At 39.9% G+C, this 26,056-nt stretch overlaps 1 long non-coding RNA gene across 1 annotated transcript; it reads left to right on the forward strand.

The window, feature by feature from the left end:
* The first annotated feature begins 1,695 nt into the window (after window positions 1–1,695).
* Window positions 1,696–25,571, forward strand: LOC120514401. The gene is made up of 3 exons (XR_005630451.1): window positions 1,696–1,866; window positions 14,913–14,979; window positions 25,489–25,571. It is a non-coding gene; the product is annotated as an uncharacterized LOC120514401 (long non-coding RNA).
* The last annotated feature ends 485 nt before the right edge of the window (window positions 25,572–26,056 follow it).

A 26,056-nucleotide genomic window follows, 5' to 3' on the forward strand; every position in this document is an offset into this window, starting at 1 on the left:
GCTGAGTTATTAGAACAGGAAGAAGAGTGTTTAAGTTTGTATATAGAAGTAAGGACAGTTTACTTGCGATTTATATACAGGTAGTCCCCAAGTTACGGACATCCGACCTACGACTTACGAATGGGGCTGCAGCTGCAATGCATGCACCTCAGTAACTGTCGCTCCATCATCTTCGGCCTGGGGACCCTGCATGTGGTGGCCAGACAAAGGCTGGAGGGGGGCGATTTCATACTCGCACAGTGTAGTGTCCCTCGGGTGGCTCCCGGCGACAAGTGGTCACCAGGGCCACAGCTATCGCTTGTGTACAGGACGGAGGCTTGATGGGGTGGTTCGCTGCCGCTCACCATGGCGCCGCAGCTACTGCTCCTAAGTGGACGCAGGCTAGATGGAGCGAAGGTGGGTGTTTTACTGTCTGCCCACCACACACGGCTGCCCAGTACGTTCTCAGTGGGCGGCTGGTGATGCTGCAAGCAGTGACCCGGTTGTGGCTGAACGGAGGCCATTGAGGGTGAATGGGGCAACGGGGGGTAGCATTGTAGTGTGCATCAGGTGGCTGCCTTGAGAAAGGGGGTGATTCACTACCCTCCTTTGGCCACACTGTGTTCGTTCTTTATGGGCTGACGTTGCAGGCAGCATACTGTAGTGGAGGTGACTGTGAGGTGGGCTGGTGATGAATCGCCCCACGCCGCCCCTAGTCATTCTCAATTGTAAGCCTGCTTGTACTGTTACACACATAGCAGGAAGTGGTCTCTTGTCAGTACACCAGACGTGTTGACGACGGGTGCCTTCCTGCTGTGATAGCGTGTACAGTGCTGTGCAGAAGCACTCACCAAAGCCTTTTGTCTTCACCCTTCAAGAATGTCTCTGAAACACAAATCTGATGCAAATGCTGGTGATACAGTAAAGAAGAGAAAAACCATCACCAGTGAAAATAAAGTAGAAATAATAAAAAGGTCAGAAAGGGTTGAAACTCCATAATTCATTGGCAGAGCACTTGGTTAACTTGGTCAACAACAGCATTTATTAAAATAATGTACCTGTTCCAACTTACATATGTAGCACCCTCCTAGTTGGGTATAATAGTAAACGTGTTTATTTGATGCTAAGAGCACGCGCGGCTTTCGGCGTCGCAGGAGAGCGGGAAGGGAACTCGCACGCCAAGAGGTTGACACCTCACTTGTTGAAGAGAAAAAAAAATGTGGCTGCACAGTTTCCCCTTTTTTTTTAAGCGATACATAGTTCGGTGAGGCGGCACGGTGGCGCAGTGGTAGCGCTGCTGCCTCGCAGTTAGGAGACCTGGGTTCGCTTCCCGGGTCCTCCCTGCGTGGAGTTTGCATGTTCTCCCGTGTCTCGCGTGGGTTTCCTCCGGGCGCTCCGGTTTCCTCCCACAATCCAAAGACATGCAGGTTAGGTGGATTGGCGATTCTGAATTGGCCCTAGTGTGTGCTTGGTGTGTGGGTGTGTTTGTGTGTGTCCTGCGGTGGGTTGGCACCCTGCCCAGGATTGGTTCCTGCCTTGTGCCCTGGGATTGGCTCCAGCAGACCCCTGTGACCCTGTATTCGGATTCAGCGGGTTAGAAAATGGATGGATAGTTCGGTGATAAGGACTTTTTGGAGGACTGCCACAGCCACATTCCACAGAGGGCACAGCCGGCATGCAATACGTCTGACATGATTTATCACAGAAGGAGAAAATGCAAATAAGCAGTGTCAGAAATATCACAGGAGGTAACAACTAATCAGGGAACGCAAATAAATCCCGCATCAAGACGAAGCTGCTGGCGTCATCCCAGACGGAGCTGTGATATTCCTGTGTTTAACCAAGGAGGAAAATGAGAAATGTGGGGAAAAGTTCTGGAAGGACACTGTGAGTACACGTGAAGTTATGTACTGCATATGAGCTCCAACTAAGCGCGCCAACGATTTTTTTATATATATATCTATATATTTATTGTTGATTTCTATGTGTGAACCTTACTTGTGCTGAAACTCAAATTTAAGTTGAACTGTGATAATATCTCATAAGCGGTATGTTTAAATAAATGTGTTTTATGTTTTTTTTTGTTTGTTTGTTATTTTCTATCCATGATTGTTTGAAGTGCTTACATGGTGGTTGCATTCAAATAATTAATAAAAAGGAGTGAGTGTTTATAAATCATTACTTTGAAATAGTGTAACAATTATGAATAATAATTGTTTTCATTGGACCCATTGGTTATTAAAATTTATTGGGAGGTGTTTAATGTGGATCCCACCAGTGAAATTTCATCCTAGGTCATAGGTAACGTGCCAGTTAAATGGTGGGATGGCTACACATACAAATTCAACTTAAGTACAAACCTACAGTCCCCATCTCGTGCGTAACCCGGGAACTGCCTGTGTATATTTTTTGGGTGGAAGTAATCTGTGGCTGTTAGTGTTTATTTTGTTCATTATTGTCTTTGTGCATAATTTTTCACTTTTGTTTTTGAGTATTTTTCTGTCTATCCTTTGTGGACTGTCTTTGAAAGAACAAGAGGGAGGATAAAAAAAGACTTTTTGTTTCACTTCTTGTTGGATTTTTCTCATCACTTTTTGCTTTGGACTCGCTGGAATTGTTGTGTATAGCACCTGCACTTATTTTCCTTATTTTTATTAGTGTCCTTGCATGGAACTGTGTATATAATTGCAGAATGTTATTGGCACATCTGGAATAAACCAGTATTCTATTTTTTTTTAAACAGTCATCATTGTGTGTGTCTCAGTTCTCCCATCCCCTAATAGTTCAGTTATGGCTTCAGGTGTTTGAAATTGGTCAAAGGTGCCAATGCAAAGGGCACCACAAATGCAAACAAAAAAAGTATCAGTTTGTTCAAATAATCTAAACCATGCCTAATAATCCGAAAAATATTATTAAAACATAATATTCTCAAGCCTGCTTAATTCAATGGAGGGACTCAGTAGATTAGAGCCAATCCTGCCAGCATTATGTTTAGTTTTAAAATGTAATAATAACATTTATTTACATTACACAAAATGTACATTTGATTTGTCACTGAATTCAGTATAGTAAATATTTGAACCAATGACTTCCAAAAACTGTGGTGGGCTGGTGCCCTGCCCGGGGATTTGTTTTCTGCCCTGTGCCCTGTGTTGGCTGGGATTGGCTCCAGCAGACCCCCGTGACCCTGTGTTAGGATATAGCGGATTGGATAATGACTGACTGACTGACTGACTTCCAAAAATTATTATATTGAAAACATTGCAGTTCATCACAAGCCAAACATCCATTTTCTGTCCTACTTAAACCAACATCAGAATTGTGGGGGTGAGCAGTCTATCCCAGCAGCCTTAGATTAGATTAGATAAACTAGATCAATTTTATTAATCCCATGGGGAAATTCAAAATTGGATGAAAGACAAGAACCAGCCTTCAATGGTGTACCATAGTCATGCACCTACCTGGCTGATTTAGAGGCACAAATAAACCTAAGAAAATTTGGACTACCAGGAGAAACAACTAAACAGACACAAGGAGAACATAAAGACTCTGCACAAGATCTCCCCAGACTAGAATTCTGACCCAGAATTCTGAAGTTCTAACCAGTCTGCCACCCAGCTCTTCAAATATATCATTTTAATTTGATTTGTCAGTAATACCATACAATAATTTCCATGATTATGTACTTAGAAGTTGATTATGAGCATGCTATGTTATCAACTGAGCCTTTTCTTTTCCATTCTTTTCATCTCATTTGTCATGTTATGATAGGACAGGCTCATTTCCTTTTCTATTTATTACTTTATAGTGAGGAGTATTTTTTTTTCTTACAAACAGGAGCTCACAGTGCTATGGCCTAAATTTGCATTTAATCTACAGTCATCTTTGGGCAAACAGGTTTTTTTTTTCTTTCTCTTTTTTTTAATGACAATGCATACAAGTTACATGTAATTCAGAAGTCAAATGACTCTGGGCAGGGAGAGGAGAGAGGTTGGGAGCATTCAGCCACACCCACCACACAAAGAACCCCCCAGATATTCAAGTGCTGCTGTGTAATGGGCAGCACCTCAGCACCACACTGAAACAGTGTAAGGTGTTGTTACGATGGCTGGAGTGCCAATCCTGCCACCGACCCCCAAGTTTTCCCTGCAAAGTGGAGGACCTGCTTACAAGGCTGGATGCAGCCTGGATTAATGTCCTACCCGGGACTGAGCAATTACAGGTTAAGGGCCTTGCTCATGGGCCCAAAGGAGTAAAGTCACTTCTGGAATTTATGGGATTTAAACTGGCAACCTTCCGTTTGCCGGCACAGATCCCTAGCCTCAGAGTAACCATTCTGTCTTACTGGGCAGGAAATGGCTGTTTACATCAAATCCAGATGTTTTGTAACAGGCAAGGCTAGCACCAACAGAGCAGGCCCGAGGCATAAGCGAACTAAGCCACTGCTTAGGGCCCCCAAGAACGCTTGAAATATCCCAAGCAAGAGCTTTTTTTTAAATTATTATTATTATTGGAATTACAAGGTTCTAACTTGACAAATATGAAAAGAAGCAGCAGTAAATTTCAAGGAGCACAAACAGTTTATTCATAAATTGTTACAAAACACAAACTGGCAAGTCCAAATAAGAACAACATCCTTAGTTTTCTTTTTTTAGCTGGAAAAAATATTCCACTCCTATCATGTCATCTTTCATGGCGACTCTGCCAAGTCATTTTCCACAAATTGTAAGTCTCGCCAAAAACAACTTCAATCAGCAATCTAACCACAACAGGTATGCTGCTTCTTGGGTCTTCCGCTGTGCAATTACAGGGCATCCATCATGTTGTTAAAACGAGGAAATAGTTTGGAGGGCACCGATGAATGCTATTCCCCTATTTCTGTTTGATGCCATTTACACAGAATATACAGGAAAATCACTGCATTTTAAATTTAAAATACATGTAATTCTGCATGGTGTCAGACTGTGACTGTATAAAAAATTGACATGTTGTATTCTGGCATGGATCCATGTCGCTCAGATTCAACGTACGAGATTTATCCGAAATCTCATTAATTATACAGTACTACGTGTTACGGCCCTGCAGTGAAGCAGTGAGGCCATATGACAAAGAAATGGGAAAAATGACAGATAGAACTTTATAATCTTAAGAGAACATATTCATATTTTGTGATATATTATATCTAAAGTAATCACACAAAAACACAATGTTATTTTAAGCTGGTGTGAGCTGGTGTCACGAATCGTGTGCATGAACGCGCATTTTATCCAATGTGATCAGTCAGACTACCATCAGGTTACAGTCTTCTCTGCGTTAAAAAGCTGCAAATAAAGTTATGTTACAGAAAAAGACATATCCTTCTGGAGGAGTCTTTGGGGGACCGCTTTCAGTCTTTGGGGGAAGTTACAGACAACTTTGGTGTGCTTCTTAACTTTAGGTTGCTTGATGCACAGATTCTGAGGGACCAGAGTAAGCTTCTTGGAGACAAACCTACCTTTGGAGTAGAGGCTGATGTTGATGGGAGAGCACTGGCTACAGAGATGGAGAGCCTTCCAGAACTACCCCAAGCAAATATGAGCTTACCTCTCTCAAAATGAGATCTGTGAGTTTACCTAAATCTTTGGATACCCTGCACTCTCCCTGTGACTGTTGCATCTGCAGAGCAGAGGTTTTCTAAGATCAAATTAATCAAAATTACTTGAGATCTTCCATGGCACAAGAAAGACTGAGTGGGCTTGGACTGATTAGCATCAACAATAGTTTCTCGTCAATTCTCTTATAATGTCATAAATGTCTTGGCCTCCAGAAAAGCCAGGAAAGAGAAATTGAAAGTGTAATATTTAGGTAGAATGTAAGAGGAAAAAATACAAATTTCTGAAAAAAAAAGTAAATGCCTTCAATTTTACTTTTGAATTTCTTTACACATGTGTACATAGTCTCTCTATCATAAAGAAAAATCTTGCGACGAGATCTTTTGAAGAGAGACAGAGAGACACTTTCACATCCCGCGAGACTTTCAAGTCACATCATACTTACAACTTTTGGAAGAAAGTCCTGTACTACACATGCAGAGCAGGTTACAGATAATGGAAGCAGGAAAATTTGAAAGTCTCAAAAAAATGAGAGTAAAGATCACATTAGCACAAACAAATGGAAAATATTACTCAGTGAAATAATAGAACAGCGAAAAGAGATCGAATAGAGAGACAAGTCAGTGAGACAAAAGGGCAGCTGCTGTACAGGCTTTTAAATGTTCAAAGCACCACACGAGACGAAGATCACGCAGCACAGCAGCAGCAGCAAGCCAGCATCTGATTGAGCAAAGAGGAGGTAAAAAAAAACTATTTGTTTCCCATTGTATCACTGTTTAAGAAGTGGTTTCGGAGGAGCAACTGTGTCTCCCTGGGGTGCGTTCAGCTCCCCTCTTCAAAATGTCGCGTAGCACTGGCAGGGTGAAAAGGAGTAGGCGAGCAAAGTGAGCAGGGGGGCAAAGCCCCTTAGAATTCTTAATTATTCAACTTTATATTTTATTCTTGAGAAGTTATTGTAATGTTTTTACAGGTTCATCTTTTCATTTTATGTCATTATTTAAGGATTTATCTAATTTATTTGATGTCCTTGTTTGGGTTACATTTTTTATTTTTAAAATATTTTATTTTATTTCATTTGAAGGACTGGGTTATGAAACCTTCACTTTGAATATTAAAGTTCACATTAACACGAGACAACTTTGGTCAATTTATTACCTTTTAAGATTAAAAATCACAGAAGGGTGAAAGCATGCCAGGCTAACATTGGTATAATGTAAGCAACAGCAACAACTAATAAAAGTGATAATTGGTGTGTTAAATTTAAAGTAGGTGTGCAAATGATCAAGCATTAACAACAGTAGCTTTGGCAGCGCCAAGGTGGTGGGGGGCCCCCAAATCCTGTTTTGCTTAGGGCCCCATAAAGGCTTGGGCGAGCCCTGAGGACCAAATAGCTTCACAGTGAAAAGACATGCAAAGAACGCTGCTGTAAAAGTAGACTCTCCAAAATGCAGATTAACCAGTTGGTTGTTTTTAACTCAACTTCATGATGAGGAGTGACAGAAGGAGTAGCTAGGGGGCATGAAAGAAAATAGGCAATACATCAAAATATCATGTTGTTTCAAAATGCCGCAAAGATGCATTTATGTCCATGCTGACAATTTTAGATTTGCACTGAGAAAAATGAAGGAACATATTTTACCTTGGTTAAGAATAGTGTACAAGAAGATTGACCAAATAACGAGGCTACAGAATGAGCTGCTTTATTACCGAATTTAAATTCTATGTTAGATACAGGTGATTGTATATTACTGGCATTAGCATTATGACTGGACAACAGTCAAAAGTATATAAGCCATTAGTACAAACATATAAATTCCATCCATTAATTGGTATATTCGTTTATTCATCAAAGGCTGATGAGGAGGATAAGCTATGTGCTGCTGCAATAAACAAAAACAGGAACCAGCCTTGGAAAAGGTGTCAGAAGTATCAGAAGTAGAATAATATTGTGTGCTGTCCAGTAGGTTGCACGGGAGTTTTTTGCTGTTTGTTTTTAATTGTTTTAATCATATCCTGGTGCTTGTAGTATTAGGCCCTGATGACATTATCAGACATTTAGCTGACAGTGCTTTATTATTACATCATTGTGCATTAAGCAAGTTAAAGAACTTAGTATTTTTCAGGTATTTGAATTTTTTCAGAGACTAAGTTAGTCTTTTTGAGACTGGCACGGCTGCCGGCCAGGTTGCGTTCCTTAGAGGATCAGCTATGGGTTAACCAGCTTCAGATAATGGATGAATGGGTAGATAGATTTTGCTAGTTGTGTTTTACTTTTCAAGAAGTAAAGCAAAAGATAATCAGACAGTTAAGAATCTTGTGACAAAAGACTGAATTTCTCATGACTTCTCCAGTCTAATAAATTGTGCATCAGAAATGTACTGTTTGGTTTTAGATTTGTGAAGGATGGCATTTATGAAGTGGCCTAGATGCTGGGGATGATCCCCATTCCCTGTGTCAGCCAGGAGTTTGATATAACGCTCCAGAATGGATGGACTGGCATGCCAGCAGGGTTGGACGAAAGACCCTAACCCAGACAAGAGGAGGAGACAGCCTGTCAAAACTGTATGCTCCCCTGAAACACTAGGTGGCAGTGCAGAGAAAAGCAGAGACTAGTAATGATTGCAAATTCAAGAAGAATGCGATAACTCTATGCATGTATATTCTTTTGGTAGTACAACTAAAATGTAGCGATGAAAAGGTCAAACTTTAAAAATGGGTTTTTAAGTTTTTGTTTTTTTATAATGGTCCATGGTGTTAGCCTGGCGTATCTATATGGGTAACATATTCCAGACTTTTGATTCATAACAGCAAAAGGTCTCCTCATTATTTCTTTTATACTTGGCTCTTGGAATTATAAGCAAACAATTATTAGAGGATCTGAAGTTATGACTTGGAATGTAGGCATCTGGCACCCCAAAATATAGGAAGGAGCAAAATTATTTAAAGCTTTATGTACTATTAGTAATATTTCAAAGTAAATTCTAAAAGACATGGGTAGCCATTGTAACAATGCTAAAACTGTAGAGTTGTAGTCAGATTTTCTTTTTTTTCTGTTTAAGATATCTGCCGCTGCATTCTGAACTAATTGCAACCAAATAATGTCTTTTTTAATAGGCCTGTTAGGACTGCATTGCAGTAGTCTAGTGGACTAAAAACAAAAACCTGAATTAATTTCACAGCATCTTAAATATCACTAGTTATGTAAGTTAATATGTATGTTAGAAAATTCTGCACACATATCTGGCATGGATACACCAGAACTGCCATGCCAAAATGCACAGTCATTTTGCTCATCTTGAGTGCTAAAAACTCATGCCTTTTGGATGTGGGAGGAAACCGCAGAGGATAAAGAAAATATAGGCAGACATGGGAAGAATAGATAAATTCCATCTAAACAAACAGGAATAAAGCCTAGGGGTCTGGAGCTGTGCAGCAGCAGCTTTAACCACAGTGGTGCAATGTTGACCTCAGTCTATTAATGTAGAACTAAAATCATACATGAAAAATATAACTGTGGATCATCAGGACTAAATTTATTGTTTAATGAAACCTAGGCTGTGTAACATAAAAGATGTGTCCCCGACAAATTGCTAGTCAGTCTTAAAATACTGAAATGCAACCAGAACCGAATCATTTAAAACCTGAACTGGACTGATAGATATGTAATCCTGGTCCTTTGACAAATCAGTACATATGCAGCTGATAGAGCAATCTTATCTCTGCAGGCATTCTTTGTGAATAAACAATATGAAATAGCATGAGAACAACATGAAAAATGTGCATGAATAATAAAAATGAAGCTGTTGATCATCTGTAAAGGTATAAAATGCAGGTCGTGTATTGTTGTAAAGTTTATGCAATGTATGAGGGCAATCAATATAGAGTTTAATGATTGGTTTTTAATTAGCTGGTAGAATTAACCACATTAAAAATTGGCAGAAAAAATGTTTGAATAGTCTGATTGACATGACAAATGATGAACAATGTATATTGCTGATAATCTGGTACAATTATTTTGGCCAAAATTAGTCTTAACATTTCTACTTAGAATGGTTGTATCACATCTCCAGTCTTATTTATAACTGTTAAGCCTTTATGGAAACTTCAAGTTTATTATTATCAATTCACATTAATAACACACCCTTCACTCAAGTTGTTCAAAATAATTTACATCTATGTAGGAACTCATTATATTAATGTGCTTTTAGATTTTACTAATTTCATAAATTATATAAAACAGATTAGACGTAAACCAGTCAAGAGTACAAGTATTAGTGGGCTCCATACATTTGTGCTTCATATCAATCTCAATAGCGCTCCCCTTCTCAGCCTATGACCTATGAGAGGCATCCTCCCATATTTAAGAAAACATCGGAAAGCTAAGCAGAGGCCCAGCATGTTTATTTTAGGACAGTGTTAAAATGTTTGTGTTCACTTCTGGAAAAAGCTTTGGAAGTTTCCTTGAAGAGATTATTTTTATTTTCTGATCGTAAGTAAAATTACATATTACTTTCTCACTGTGTTGTCAAGTATGGGTTACGATTCTTGCAATTAAGTAATACTAAGGTAATAAGCAAGCAATGTGGTGTATGATATCACAACTGATTTTTTGTTAGGGAATATTATCATATCAGGAGTTACTACAGATGAGGCTACTAGAGTAATTGTGACTCCAAACTGGTCTGACCAATTAGCAAAGGTGTTTTACAGTACAATTTGAGTGTAACACATTATTAAAACATGGGACCAAGCCACACAGGAACCTAATGACATTGTTCACAATCTGCACCTTGTTCCAAACATACTTTAGACAATGTTTGTCATACTTTGCACAAATTGATTGGTAAGTATATTGTTGATGGCAGAATTGTATTCATTGTCTGAAATTCAAATTAGAAAATCTAATTACTGAACCAATGAGGGAGCACTTTGTCACAGAGATGCTGTTCTCTGCTGCTCCAGTGCATCAAGTTCATTTGCTTCACTCTTTGTTTGGATTGTGATGCGTTTAGGTCATGGAGGTAGTTTCCTGTCATGTTTACAGTAAATTGCTGTACTTGAGGGGAAAACGCAATGTATCCTGGGTTGTCTAACTTTTAGCAGAAAATAGAGACGTTTGAAATGAAACCTGTTGTGCACCCAACATCACAAAGCCAATCTTTTTCTTTCTTTTAAACAGCATGGCCTTCATGGGTTTAAGTTTTGTTTTGGTTTTTTTTTTGCCATTGATTTTGGTTTCACTGTTTACTCAATTCACAGTTGTGTTAAAATTATTATTCTTTCACCCCAGATTGATTATGAGTAATGTGATTTATTTGTTTTCCATATATAGTATAATGCTGTTTTTAAGGAAATTTTAAGGTGTATTTTTCTAGGTTTTTTCATTATATTTTTACTTGGCACAGAGTTCTACACTCTCTGCATATGGAAATGCCCTCTTTAGGGTAAAGGTGCAATTAATTCTTTTAGTAAATGGAAAAGACAGGTAAAGATAGTCAGCAAGCATATTTCCCCCAAGTACTGCAGGTTTTGTATGTTTGTGGACTCTGATTTATGATGGGATGCTATCGATAAATCAGCAACACTGTTACACACCCTACATCATGTGACATGTGGACATTTTTCGGGAACTTGATGTGGGTAAAACTAAATTTGAACAATTTTAGCACATGACTGCACCACAGCAATATGTGAAAAAAAGTGAAGGGGGTCTAAATGCTTTCTGAATCTACTATATATTTATTGTGCCCATTAGAGGGCACTGTTGGTCCCCTGACCAAACAGACAGACATGCAGGACACAAGTTAAAAGCACTAAGTAGATGTTTTTATTCTTGCACAGTGCTCTCTTAGCACCACAGCCACTATAAACAGGCAAATAATCACATTACACAATACGTTTCTCTCTCTTCTCCTCCTCCTCACCTCCCAGCAAGCTTCGTCCTCCACCACCCGACTCTGGCTTACCTGCTGGGTATGAAGCAGTCTTTTATATAGTGTCCAACCTGGAAGTGCTTTTGCTCTTCTGCCCACATGACATGCCAGCACTTCGGGTCACATGGAGAACTTAAGTTTTAAGCAGTTCAGAAGTATTTCTGGGCTTCCATTCCTGTGACCTGCTAGTACTTCCGGGCTAGATGAGAACCTTGACTCCCAACGTCCTTCCACAGTGTTCCCTTGGGGCACCCATGGTAGCCAGCAGGGCTGTGATGCCGAACTCCATGTTCCATGGTGCCCTGCGGGAATCTGGGGGACTGCTACAGTCCAGGGAAGCTGCCATCTAGCGTTTTGTTGGAGGCAGTGTCTCAAAGTAGCTGCCTTCCCCTATCTTTCCAGTCTCTGGGCATGCCGGCCGGTTTGAACTACCGGCCGTCCATTACAGTATGTAATAGCTTAGGATAATATCCATCCATCCATTTTCCAACCCATTGAATCCGAACACAGAATCATGGGGGTCTGCTGGAGCCAATCCCAGCCAACACAGGGCACAAGGCAGGAACCAATCCTGGGCAGGGTGCCAACCCACCACAGGACACACACAAACACACCCACATCCACACACCAAGCACACACTAGGGCCAATTTAGAATCGCCAATCCACCTAATCTGCATGTCTTTGGACTGTGGGAGGAAACCCACGCAGACACAGGGAGAACATGCAAACTCCACGCACGGAGGACCCGGGAAGCGAACCCAGGCCTCCTAACTGCGAGGCAGCAGCGCTACCACTGCGCCACCGTGCCGCCTAGGATAATATCTTTATGTATAATATGCTACCGTGGCTGTTCGTTTGTCTGTCAAGGATTTTAAATCACCTGTAGCTTGCAAACCATTTGACCTCTACTATCCGCTTTTGAGGTGATGATTGACCTCCAAGGTTATTCCTTTTTATTTTATTTTATTATGGAATCAACTCTCGGCAGCGACCAGCAGGGCAGCACATGCGCCGTTCTCATTTCCTACTACCTTCGCCATGACTTTCCTACCTTTTCATATCTTAAATCGTTCTTGACGCAGATTGTAGACTTAAGTGCCAGCTTAAGCGAAAAAATAAAGAAAATGTACTAAGTAATTGCAAAACAAACATGGACTTAATCATTTTTAACGAGAAAAGACGCAGACGGAAGAAGAGAAGAAGCGGGCCACTAGGGTGGAGAAAAGAAGAGCTGCTCAGGAAGCAGCAAGCGTTTCAACCTCTGAGCAAACGAATGCTAATCAGAGACAGAGAAAGAGTACGAAAACTAGGAATGCTCAAGTCAAGTGTATTAACTGCCCATTATCGTGCAGTGAGCCATTACTGGTTCATGATAATAGACTTTCAATGTTTAATGCATTCATTTTTTACAGCAAAAATGTTTACCTTGCTCTGTGAGTGTTTTTTGTTTATTTTATAGTAAATTACTGCCAAAAAGTATCTGCTTGACTGTTTTTCTCTCCAAATCGTGATTTCCTTACACATCTCGCAGTAGTTCTTACTTTATTATTCCTTGTGTGATAATATTTCCAGTCTTAATTTCAGTAGAAAATATGCTCCACTGCAATGAATTATTGTAGAAAGTTAGTCATCTAAGTTGTAGGGGTCAACACCAGACAACACACCAATCTTCTGTACAACATGTTGTCTGTTGTTGCTATTGAACAAATGTATAAGCTCATTCAATATTTAAAACATTTTAATGTGTAAAACATATAGCTGAAGACTAGATTTGCACTACATAAGGTGCCAGTGAGTCACTGGATACTCTTGGATCATCAACAAATCAGATTGCAGATGAAGACTTACAGATAATTTTATTTTATTTTTCATTGACATATGAAATGCCTTGTAAAGAAGTTCAGTGTTAATGGTTGTATATAATGCTGTATGTGGGCTTTTATTGCAAACTTAACGAGTAGTTCATACTCATGAACAACAGAGCCGTCTTTAATCATATCCTGTATGTTTATAATAGACTTTGTAAACCAGGGATTGCAAAATTCCTCTGCTGTTTAAGTGAAAGTATGCAGGAACTTTACTGCATTTTCAAATGGAAGCTTTTAAAACACAGTTATGTTTTGAATATAGGGCTCATCTCCCTTTCAGTTTCATCTTGAATATATGGAAAAACACAGAAGAAATTATTAATGCTGACTCAAAATAAGAATGTCCTGTCAGAGATGCATTATAAGCAATATAGATGAAAAAATATAAGTGAAACTAGACTGAAAGACCAACATCCCTTAGTTTGATTTAAGATTCAGGTATTGTGCCTTCTGGTAAATTAATATATGTGGCATATGCAGTATAGGGACAGCTGATCTACAAACATTTTAAAAATATTTCAATGCTTTTCTAATATTAAAGTTTGTACTTTTATATTAAGATGTATTTATATTTGTATCCACTACTGACAGTGTCCAGATTTTCTCCTCTCTACACTACATGCATTATAAAATACCACTAATGACGGACTGCACAATGACACGTAGTGAATACACTTGACTTATAGTTTTCATACTCTTTCTCTGTAAGTTTAGCATTTGTTTGCTCTGAGGTTGATGTGCTTGCTGCTTCGTGTTTTATCCACTCTAGCGGCCCACTTCTTCTCTTCTTCCATCTGCATCTTTTTGCGTTAAAAATAATGAAGTTTTTGTATTGCAAGAATGATTTAAGGTATGAAGAGGTAGGGGAAGTGACGGAGAAGGAGGTAGGGATGAGAATGGCGCCCGTACGCATGTGCCACACTGCCACGCACTGCTGAGAGTTGATTCTACAATAAAATAAAATAAAAATAAAAAAAGAGTAATAAAAATCATTACCCCAAAAGCAGACAGTGGAGGTCACGTTGTACATGTGTACCAGATTTCAGGTCAATAGGTCAAATGGTTTGCAAGCAACATGTGATTTAAAATCCTGGACAGACAAACAGACAGCCACGGTAGCCTATTATATAAGAAGACATTCCAATACACTGTGAACTGCAGGTGCTAACACTAAAAATACTGAGGTCTACTTTGATTACTTAGATAGCACAGCTAGTCAACAAATAATAAAAATGTGTCAGGTAGTTTTCTTTTTTATATAACAACATGAATTTCAATCAAATCAGTCAAAAATCATTTTTTAGATTTTGGGATATTCAGTTTTTCTAATGTTGAGGTTGCAACCCCTAAATATTGATATATTGAAATATATTTTCTTGGTGAACTATAGATGTACAATTCTGCCAAATTTAAGTTTGTGTTTTTATTGTGTTTAAAATGGGTACAGTAGCAGTAGAGCAAAACTTAAGGTAAATGTAGATCGAGATATGGCGCATTTCACAAGAAATACAATAAGATGAGTAAATGTGTGTATTTTCAGATTTTCAACAAGACCATGAAAGAGGGAGAGGCAGGCTGTCTTTGCTGCTGACCAACAGATTGCAAAAGTAAGTATGGTACTGGCCAGCAATGCCACTGCACACTGAAATAGCAAAATGGATTGCAGTGTTTATCATGTATCCTGTCAGTGTGTAGTTGATGTTTAGGAAAAGCTATTCAGGTGATGGTTTGTGTGTACAGTTCTAATCATCACCTCACTCGTTAACCTAGCTTCCACTACTCTTTCCCATAATTTCATGCTGTGGCTCATCAATTTTATTCCCCTGTAGTTACTGCAGTCCTGCAAATCCCCCTTATTCTTAAATATCGGCACTAGTACACTTCTTCTCCATTCCTCAGGCATCCTCTCACTTTCCAAGATTGTATTAAATAATCTGGTTAAAAACTCCACTGCCATCTCTCCTAAACACCTCCATGCTTCCACAGGTATGTCATCTGGACCAACGGCCTTTCCATTTTTCATCCTTTTCATAGTTGTCCTTACTTTCTCCTTGCTACTCCATTGCACTTCCTGATTCACTATCTCCACATCATCCAACCTCTTCTCTCTCTCATTCTCTTCATTCATCAGCCTCTCAAAGTACTCTTTCCATCTGCTCAACACACTCTCCTCGCTTGTAAGTATGTTTCCATCTTCATTCTTTATCACCCTAACCTGCTGCACATCTTTCCCAGCTCGGTCCCTCTGTCTAGCCAATCGGTACAGGTCCTTTTCTCCCTCCTTAGTGTCCAACCTCTCATACAACTCATCATACACATTTTCTTTAGCCTTCACCACCTCTCTCTTCACCTTGCGCCTTATCTCTTTGTACTCTTGTCTACTTTCTGCATCTCTCTGATTATCCCACTTCTTCTTTGCCATCCTTTCCCTCTGTATACTCTCCTGTATTTCCACATTCCAACACCAGGTTACCTTTTCCTCCTTCCTCTTTCCAGATGTCACGCCAAGCACCCTTCTTGCTGTCACCCTTACTACATCTGCTGTAGTTTCCCAGCTGTCTGGTAACTCTTCACTGCCACCCAATGCCTGCCTCACCTCCTCCCTAAACTCAACCTTGCAGTCTTTGTTTTTCAACTTCCACAATTTGATCCTTGGTTCTGCCCTCACTCTCTTCCTCTTCTTGATCTCCAACGTCATCCTACAGACCACCATCCTATGCTGCTTAACTACACTTTCCCCTGCCACCACTTTGCAGTCTTCAATTACTTTCAGATTGACTCTTCTGCATAGGATGTAATCTACCTGTGTGCATCTCCCTCCACTATTGTATGTCACCCTATGTTCCTCCCTCTTCTTAAAATAGTATTCACCACAGCCATGCCCATCCTTTTGACAAAATCCACTATCCTCTGACCTTCTTCATTCCTCTCCTTGACACCATACATACCCATCACCTCCTCGTCTCCTCTGTTCCCTTCACCAACATGTCCATTGAAATCTGCTCCAATCACCACTTTCTGTCCCTTGGGTACACTGTTCATCACTTCATCCAACTCACTCCAAAAATCTCCTTTCTCAAACATTGCACACCCAACTTACGGGGCATATACACTAACAACATTATTCATCACACCTCCAATTTCCAGCTTCATAATCATTCACAATCTGACACTCTTTTCACCTCCAAAACACTCTTGACATACTCTTCCTTCAGAATAACCCCTACTCCATTTCTCCTCTCATCCACACCATGATAGAACAATTTGAATCCACCTCCGATCCACCTTGCTTTACTCCCCTTCCATTTAGTCTCTTGCACACACAATACATCAACCTTCCTTCTCTCCATCATATCTGCTAACTCTCTCCCCTTACCAGTCATACTGCCAACATTCAAAGTTCCTACCCTCAGTTCCACTCTCTTTACTTTCCTCCTCTCCTCCTGCCTCCGGACACGTCTCCCACCTCTTCCTCTCCTTCTTTGGCAAACTGTAACCCAATTTCTGCCAGAACCCTGTTGACTAACAGTACTGGTGGCGGTCGTTGTTAACCCGGGGCTCGACCGATCCGGTATGGTAATTTGTTTTGTTGTCTGCATATTGATTTGGCAAAATTTTACACCGGATGCCCTTCCTGATGTAACCCTCCCCATTTATCTGGGCTTGGAACAGGCACTCCCATTCGTTCTCTGTGGTGGTGCTAAACCACTATCGGTGCGATCTATTTTCTGCCACTTCCGTTTTGGGGGTGCTGTTCTGTGCTTTTCTCCACTCTGCCTGCCTGCCGCGTCTGCCAGCGTTGACGTGCTGCGGCGTTTTTCTTTTTTCTTTCTTAAGTAAACCATTAAGTTTAAAATGTCGATCGCACGGTTATTTGTTGATTAATTCATGCTTTCATTGATTGTAGCTAAAACTGTTATCAAGTGGTCGCTATTTTTGCCTGTTGTATACAATCTATCTAGCGTCTTTCACATCTATCTCCACTCTCACTGCCCGCTTGCCTGCGTGCAGCGTGTGTCGATTGATATATGCTTTAATGTATTTCTTTTTGACACAATTCCTCCTTTGCCAACTCCTCTTGGGCTGCCCGATCAAAGTAAGGGTAGCCTCTTCTGACCAAAGACTGAATTTCTGCTGCAAACTTGCCCAGACTCTCTTTTGTTTCACGAGTTCGCTTCCCCAACTGCTGTCTGATGCCCAGAATGGATTCGTTGGACACAAACGAATCGTTGCTCCAATGCAGCTGCCAGGGTGCCCACTTCAAGCAGTTCCTCCTCTCCAAAGTCCGTCAAAGCATTCAGGGCATCACCCTCTAGGGCAGCAGCCAGCTGCACCGCTTCTTCTTGTGTATGCCATCTATTGGCCATGGCCACCATACGAAAGCGCGTATAGTACGTCTCCCATGCTCCTTTTCCATCAAAGTGGCCCGGGTTTAGTGTTGCTTTGCTTACCGCAGGCATTTGCAGCATAGCCAAGGGCTGGAACGTTCTTTCTCCGCTTGTTGCCACTTGTTTCTCTCTCACTGTCTCTCCCTCTCTCTCATTTGCATAGTCTTCTAAGCAATTTAACAACGTCGAGTAGCCACGGCAACCATCCCGCAGCGCTTCTGCTAACGTAACCACCTCCCCCTCTGACACACAATTGCACAAGCCAGCAGCTGTCCTTCCCCATATTCTTTAGACAATTTCTGTGTAACTGGTAGCTGTTTGAAGCTCCGCCAATAAACCTCCCACTGCATCGCGCCCGGATACTGTGGAAGATTGCCTTCCATGTCACGTTTTCCCACATGGCTATCGCAAACAAACGCTGGCCCACGTGCGCTTACTGAAGGATTCAACAGGTAACTTTTTGGTGTTGATGCCAACACCCCGAATACTCCACTTCCTTCCGTTAAAGAAACAAGCCCCCTATTCAGCTCCTTATTTATAGCAGCAGCCAAACTGACTTTTTTCTTACTCGCCGTCAGTACTCTTCTCCGGGTGCCGGAGTCGGGCTCGGACCTTCTCAAATCCACGCACAGTAACTCGCCTCCAGTTGCTCCTTCCAATTCCATCTCCACTCTTGACACCAGTGTAGCGATCCAGGTAAATAATAACAGGAACACTCGCAGCTGTTAGGGCCTCTTCGGTTTTATTTTGGTTAATTTGGTCCTATACAAAAATGGAGCAATCTTGTTGACTCCGGGAATCCTCTAACCCCCCAGCACACCTCCGGAACACCACTAAACAAAAAAGCTCCCCTCCAAGGTGTGTCGCCCCTTACAATTAGAAGCCTCCTCTTCCAGTCCTCCCTTTCCCTCAGACAAGGTTAGAAAACACTGCCTGCACGTTACACTGTATCAGACTGCAGGGCTCCTGCACAACATTTAAAAAGTCTGAGATAGTTATGGCAGTCTGTTAAATATAAGTGGACAAAGGAGGAAATTAATGGCAATTGTTCAATGTAGACACCGCAAGGCACTTTTTAGAAAACAAAAAAACTTGCTGAAATATGAAATGAATGACTGAGTCATGTAGTTGAAGCAAAAACCTGGAGAGCTTTTAACAAATATCTGAGTGACGTATTACAACCAATTGAGTAACTACATGAACTTGATGGAATTAGCACACTTCAGTCATTTGTAAAATTTCTTATGTTTTTATTCAAAACATTTCTTTTCCCAAAAATGACTGATGCTTTTTTTTTGCATAATTATGATGCCTTGGTGCAATCTGTTAGATTGCATATAGAACAGCCAGTAATTTGGCACATAATTAGCACTGTTTCCTCAGTGCATGAAGAAGCTGGATTTACATTCCAATCCTTGTTTAAAGTTTATAGGTTTTCCTGGTGTCTGCATTGATTTTTTTTCCAGGCACACCATTTCTCTGAGTTGAATGGTTTTGAATGATTGTTGACTCAGATTATAGAGCAAGTGGGACAACTTAATTGCCTTGTGCCCAGTGCATCCAGAATTATATTAATGTCCTTTCTCAACAGTGAAGAGAGAGAGAGAGAGAGGTTAGGAGCATGCGCTGATACAGCACGTTTCCACACCCACCCCATGACAAACCTCCTCAGGATCCCAGATTAGGACTCGAGTGGAGCCATGCAACGGGCGACACCTCAGCACCACACTGGAACAGTGTGAGTTTTTTTATGGTGGTTGAAGTGTGGACTAAAAATGGAAGGATGGATGGATGGATCCATCTAACGCATAATACAAACTAGCAAATATTTTCAATGCTAGTCAGAACAATGATTGTGCCTTTACTAGTGATAACTCAATTCAGTTTATAATTCGTTTTTCCAGTTCAGGGTCCTGGGGAGACTGACTCATTCATGAAATCCCAGATGATTTCTTGAGCCTGTCTTAATCTTATCTTGGCCATAGTTCAGGTGTATAAATGAAGATGTCTTTTTTCAAGCCAGCAGATCTCTTACACGTCCAAACTCACACAAGGACAACATGGAAAGCTGTGAGAATGAGGAGCTAGTGGTGCTTTTACCCACAAAAGACTAAATTACATAATGACATGAAGTAGTTAGGAATTAATCAGAGAAGCATGTTTCTTTGAATGACTGCATCTAGCATGTAAACTTTCAAATACTCTGATTCAGAGCTTAAAGGATGCTGTTGGTCTGCAGATGGATAACGATCCATGGATAAAATTTGCTTTATTAATTTATGCTACTGTGCCAGTTAGAACAAAAAGCATATCCATGTTTTCTGCGAAAGACAGCTTGCATCATGCCTTCTCTCAATACATGCTGCTCTTTTGGAAGTCTATCAGCCAACTCATTTTCCATTGAAGAGACCATGGCTCATACATTTTGAAGAGGATGCTACAGTAAGAGTCTCAAACCAAACTTTTGATCTGTTTCTTCTGCAATATTAATGTTACCATAAATAAGTAGTTTGTCATTCTTGTCATAATTTACAAGAAATAAGTTTGACCTGGAACCTTTCCTTTCTAAAATAATTACATATATGGTAGATTTGATTCTTGGGCGATAAAGTATAATTGATTGTTTTCATTAGGATAAGTCAATTCCTCCATTCCTTTACAAAAGGACATAAGCTTTACAAATGAAAGAAGACTATTTAATTCATCTTCCTCATTTTTTTTTTTGGTAATTCAAGAAATATTTCTGAGCCCATCAAAGATATCCTGATGGAATCAACCATAAACCCAGATGTCATGGCAGTCTATTGAAGAGCACACACACACACACACACACATGGACATAACTGTGGTCACCCTTAGAGTTGCCAATCAACATATCTTGTGTTTTGCAAATCAAATGGTCATGTTCACCACATCTTTGAGAATGCAGGAGGAATACTGGAGTAGGTGGAGAACAACCCACCAGAGATACTTTCTTCTATTTCATCCTGGTAAAAGATGTGGGGAGTGAAGTTAGTTACATAAAAATAAATTAACTTGCAGTGAAAGAAGTAAAAAGCAGTAAAATGTCAGAAGCTACAAGAATAACTTATGAGAGATCAAAACGCTGTGAGAAATCCTAAATATACTGCACAGCTGGCTATGAGGCCTGTGAAAGGAAAGAGTTGTCACAAAGCATGCTGAGAATTCAGAGCAGAAAATGATTAAACTGCAGTTTGACCAGTACTTGCAGATTTAATAAAGGACCCTGAGCTTACTTTATTTTACATTTGCACAGAAATAAACTGCACATTCATTCTGATTTAATTCATTTTCTTCTCTGTGCATTTAGTTAACACTTATGCCAAAGTGCCTCACCATAGTGTCAAAGTGAAACTAGCACAAAGTACTGTATAACTTTGTGCCTAGCTCAGTTTACTATAAGTCAAACTATGATGACATGGTGACTTACTGGTTGAGGATGCTGGCTTATAGCTCCAGTGATTTTGGTTTGAGTTACTGGAGTTTGCAATTTCTTTTCATGTCTGATCAATTTTCTCAGGTGCTCCATTTTTCTGCCTCATCCAGCCACAGAGGTTAGGCACATGTTTGATTCTAAACTGGCCCAGTGTGTGTGAGCACTATGACCTGTGACAGATTAACATTCTGTCCAGGGTTGGTTTCTACCTTTCACCCAGTGCTGCCATGATGATGGTCCACAATTACTATACAATGGCGGCTCAGTGGCTAATGCAATTGCTTCTCATCTCCAGGAGCCTGTGTTTGATTCTTACGTTCTTCTCTTATCTGCAAGGACTTTCTGAGAGTAGTCCAGTTTACTCTCGCATAGCAGGAATGAACAATTTAGTTTCACTGGCACTTATAAATGATTCTGTTGTGAGTACATGTTGGAGGTTGTGTGCAAGATTTTCTCTCTACCCTGCACGTATGTTTCTAGGTTCTTTCCCCCAACAAATGTGTACTTGAATAAGTGTGATCACGAAGTGGGTAGATGAGGTATTGATCACTCTTTAGGCAACACTACTGCTTCTCATGTGTATACAGTATGCGTCCTTTTCAGCTACAACTCCCACATCCTAAAGACTTGAACATTAGGTTGATTGGTAATCAAAACCTGGAGATGGAGCATGGCTGTCAGTCTAAGTCCTAATCTACACTAACACTGATAAAAATTAAAACTCTGTTTTAATTTAAAAAGTTTTCCCAAATACATTAGAATTATCAGAGAGTTTTCTAAAAGTTTGTTATCTACACTGTGTCACAAAAGCCATGATGAGACAAAGCAAGGTTTGGGGCAGCCACCCGTATAATTTGTTCTCCTGGCTGCAAAGTGTTCTTTTCAAATGATAGCACTGCTGTGCACAATAATATATATATAATATAATAATAATATCCTGCCAGTAACCATTAAATACCATTCAGTCTTCAAGCTCTAACCTGCCAAGTATGTCTTAGGTTTTAGTATTGTTTCTCTGTCAGATATTTGCTTCTTAACAGTAGAGCTATTTCCTATAAATAAATTAAATGAAAATTGTGTATTTTCAAAAAAATATATAGAAAATCAATGGCAAACACTTGCTCTGAATTAGCTGAAGCCCTTGAAAGCAAGACAACAGAAGACTGCAACATCGAGAGAGAAAGCAGAAAGACTTGCCATTCTACAATCAAACCCTTTCTTCTAGAATTCTGGAAAAACAATAAGGTTCTTTGTTTTCTGTACAGTAATTGCAAAGGATAACGGTGATGCCACCTTCTCTTGTTTAGTCTTTTGTTATGTTCTTCAACATTAAGCCTTGCGGCTGCTGCTCACGACAACACATCTTGCATTATTGTGATCTGAAGTCCAGAGCAGAAGACTGGCAAGCTTTTATAAAACATCCAGCCAGGGCCGGCCCAAGCCTTTATGGTGCCCCTAAGCAGAACAAGATTTGGGGGCCCCCCACCACCTTGGCACTGCCAAAACTACTATTCTCAATGCTTGATCATTTGCACCTCCTATCAATTTTACATACCAATTATCACTTTTATTAGTTGTTGCTGTTGCTTACATTATACCAATGTCAGCCTGGTATGCTTCACCCTTCTGTGGTTTTTAATCTTGAAAGGTATTAAACTCACTAAAGTGATCTTATGTTACGTGCACTTTAATATTCAAGGTGAAGGTTTCCTAACCCAGTCTTCAGGCTCCTCTAGACGGTTCAACTTTTTGTTTTATCCTTACTCTCAGCGCACCTGAACCAGCTGTTCAGTATTACTGTCTGCTTGGCTCTGTTGCAGAGGGGAGTTAGGATAGAGCAAAAAGTTGGACTGTCTGGGCGGTATGAGGGCTGGGATGAAAATCCCTATTCAAAGAGATACAGCACTTTGAGTACAGTACAGTGATAAGTTGTATATTGAATGTGGTGTCTTCAAAAGTAACCAAATAAACCAGTAGGCCATGCATTTACTGTAAATATGTTAAACACTTTAATTGTTTTTCGTTAAAAAATTTTCAACATTTAAAAGTTCAGGACAACTATCAACTTCAAATGAAACAAAACACCATCAGATAAATTAAATAAATACTTAAATAATGACATACAATTAAAAGATGAACTTGTAACAACAATACAATAACTTTTCAAGAATAAATCTTGCCTGAAGAAGGGGCCTGAGTTGCCTCGAAAGCTTGCATATAGTAATCCTTTTAGTTAGCCAATAAAAGGTGTCATTTTGCTTGGCTTTTCTGAAGAATAAAATATAAAGCTAAATAATTATGAAAACTATGCATGTGCTAAGAAGTTCCAAAGTAAAAATTAAGACATTAACTTCTTTTTTTCTCAGATTTTCTTATTTCTTCCTCTTACATTCTACCTCAATATTACACTTTCACCGTAGAATCTCTCTTTCCTGGCGGCAAAGTCATTTATAACATCATTATAAGAGATCTGACGGGAAACTGTTGTTCATGCTAATCAGTGCAACCCCACTCAGTCTTTCTTGTGCCACTGAAGATTTCAAGTACTTTTTGATTAATTTGGGTTTAGAAAACCTCCGCTCTGCAGACGCAACAATCACAGGGTGAGTGCAGCTTTTCGACGCAGAAAAGACTGTAACCTGATGTTAGTCTGACTGATCGCATGCAATATAAAGTCCTTTACAACGCGCTTTCATTTTTAGACATAATATATCAGAAAATAAGAATATGTTCCCTTAAGATGATAAAATTCTATCTGTCATTAATCCCATTTCTTTGCCATGTGGCCTCACTGTATCACTGCGGAGCCGTAACACGTAGTACTATATAATGAATGAGATTTCGGATAAATCTCGTACGTTGAATCCAAACGAAACTGATCCATGCCAGAATACAACATTTCAATATACATTACACTTTTAAGTCCGACACCATGCAGAATTGCATATATTTTAAATATGAAATGCAGCGATTTTCATGTATATTCCGGGTAAATGGCATCATACAGAAATATGGGAACAGCGTTCATCTGTGCTCTGCAAACTATTTCCTCGTTTTAATAACATGATGTATGCCTTTTAATCCTGGCACAGCGGGAGACCCAGAAAGTAGCATACCTGTGTTGTAGTTAGATTGCTGATTGAAGTTGTTTTTTGGCGAGACTGCCAATTTGTTAAAAATGACTCGGGAAAGTCGCCATGTTAATGACGTGATGCATTGGAATATTTTTTCCAGCTCAAAAAAAAGGAAGGACATTTCTTATTTGGACTTGGAAAGATATTGTCTTGAGAATGATAAAATAAGTAAGCATTTTCTTCAGGCTGGTGACAACGTATAGACAACAGAAAGGTCTGTCGTATCAGACAACCAGACCAGTTAGACTGTAAAAAGCATCTGATACATGCAGACACCGCTACAACACCAGTTTGTGTATTGTAACAATTTATGAATAAACAGCTCGTGTTCCTTGAAATTTACTGCTTCTTCTTTTCATGTTTTGCAAGTTTGAACCCTGTAATTCAACTAATAATAATAATAATAATAATAATGTAATAATAATAATTAAAAAAAATCTCGCTTGGGACATGTCAAGTGCTCAGATGGCCTCGGGGGCCCAAAGGAGTCGCTCTGCATCCAGCCTTCCATTTTTTAAAATCACTTTTTTTTTAAGACATTTGGAGTTGGTAGTCATCTTTTTATGTTAATTTCAACTGTGAAAAGAAACCAGAGGCATTCTGTGGAAACATCAGGACCTTGAGACAGTCAAGTAGTTTGATGATGTGACACATAACAGTGGCACTCTGGAATAAAAGCCACACAGGGTTAGAGTTGGCTTTGTAACTTAATGGCATCATACCCAGAGTCGGTTCTTACTTTACACCCAATGCTGCCACAATCCTCAGCCAGATAAAGAGTGTACAGATAATTAATAATGAAGCATTCATGCCACAATTTATTACCTACATGCTATACGTGTATAAGCTATATCAGTGTGTCACAGCATCCTGAGGAATCTAAAGCTGCAGCAAAGATCTAACACCAGGAGGACAGTTGTGCGGTCTGTACAGTCAATTAGAGATTCTAAGTTACATAAAACAGGTTTTACAGTGAAACGCTGCAATACAAGTTTGAACAGTGGATTGCATGCACATTATAGTTGTATCAAATTTAGGTAGTTAAAGAAATATGGAAGTAGAAAGTGCTTCCTCTTTTTAAATATAAAAACAATGAAACCCATTAAGTTGCTCTTTCTTTTTGCATCTGATTTTCAGGATGAGGGTCAAAGGCTGAACACAGCAGATCAGACTTCCTCGTCACCTTCTCCTTCTCCCTCCCACATGGTATGGGTCTGCCCTGGGTCTCCTTCCTGAGTGTCTCAAGATTTGGTCCGATACATTTATCACAGGAGGAAGATGCTGTGTAGTTTTTGTACTTGTGCTGTGCAGCTGTTAAATATGAAGTTGTTTTTATTCATTCATTAAAGGACTGCAAAGCTCCCTGTGTTGTACAGCATTAAATAAAATAAAGACTGATTGATTTAGATGCTCAGACCACCTCAACTGACTCCTCCTGGGCCAGAAAGTAGTATTTCTACTCTAAGAGCTTCTGCATTGTCAAGATCCTTGTCCTATTATGCAGAATAAGTCCTCGTCTCTACAGAGGCAGTTCATTTTGAACATTTGTGCTTGAAAATTCATATTTGTGAGCAATGCCTTAAGTTAACTAGAAAAGGTAAATCCAAAGCTTCATCCGAGGTTAACTCCCATTTAAATAAACACTTCCTGACATCACCATTTCACCAAATTATGTATCAGCCTGACATCCATCCCTACCATCTCT

Source organism: Polypterus senegalus, chromosome 14 (genome assembly GCF_016835505.1).
Source record: "Polypterus senegalus isolate Bchr_013 chromosome 14, ASM1683550v1, whole genome shotgun sequence".
Lineage (NCBI taxonomy): Eukaryota > Metazoa > Chordata > Cladistia > Polypteriformes > Polypteridae > Polypterus > Polypterus senegalus.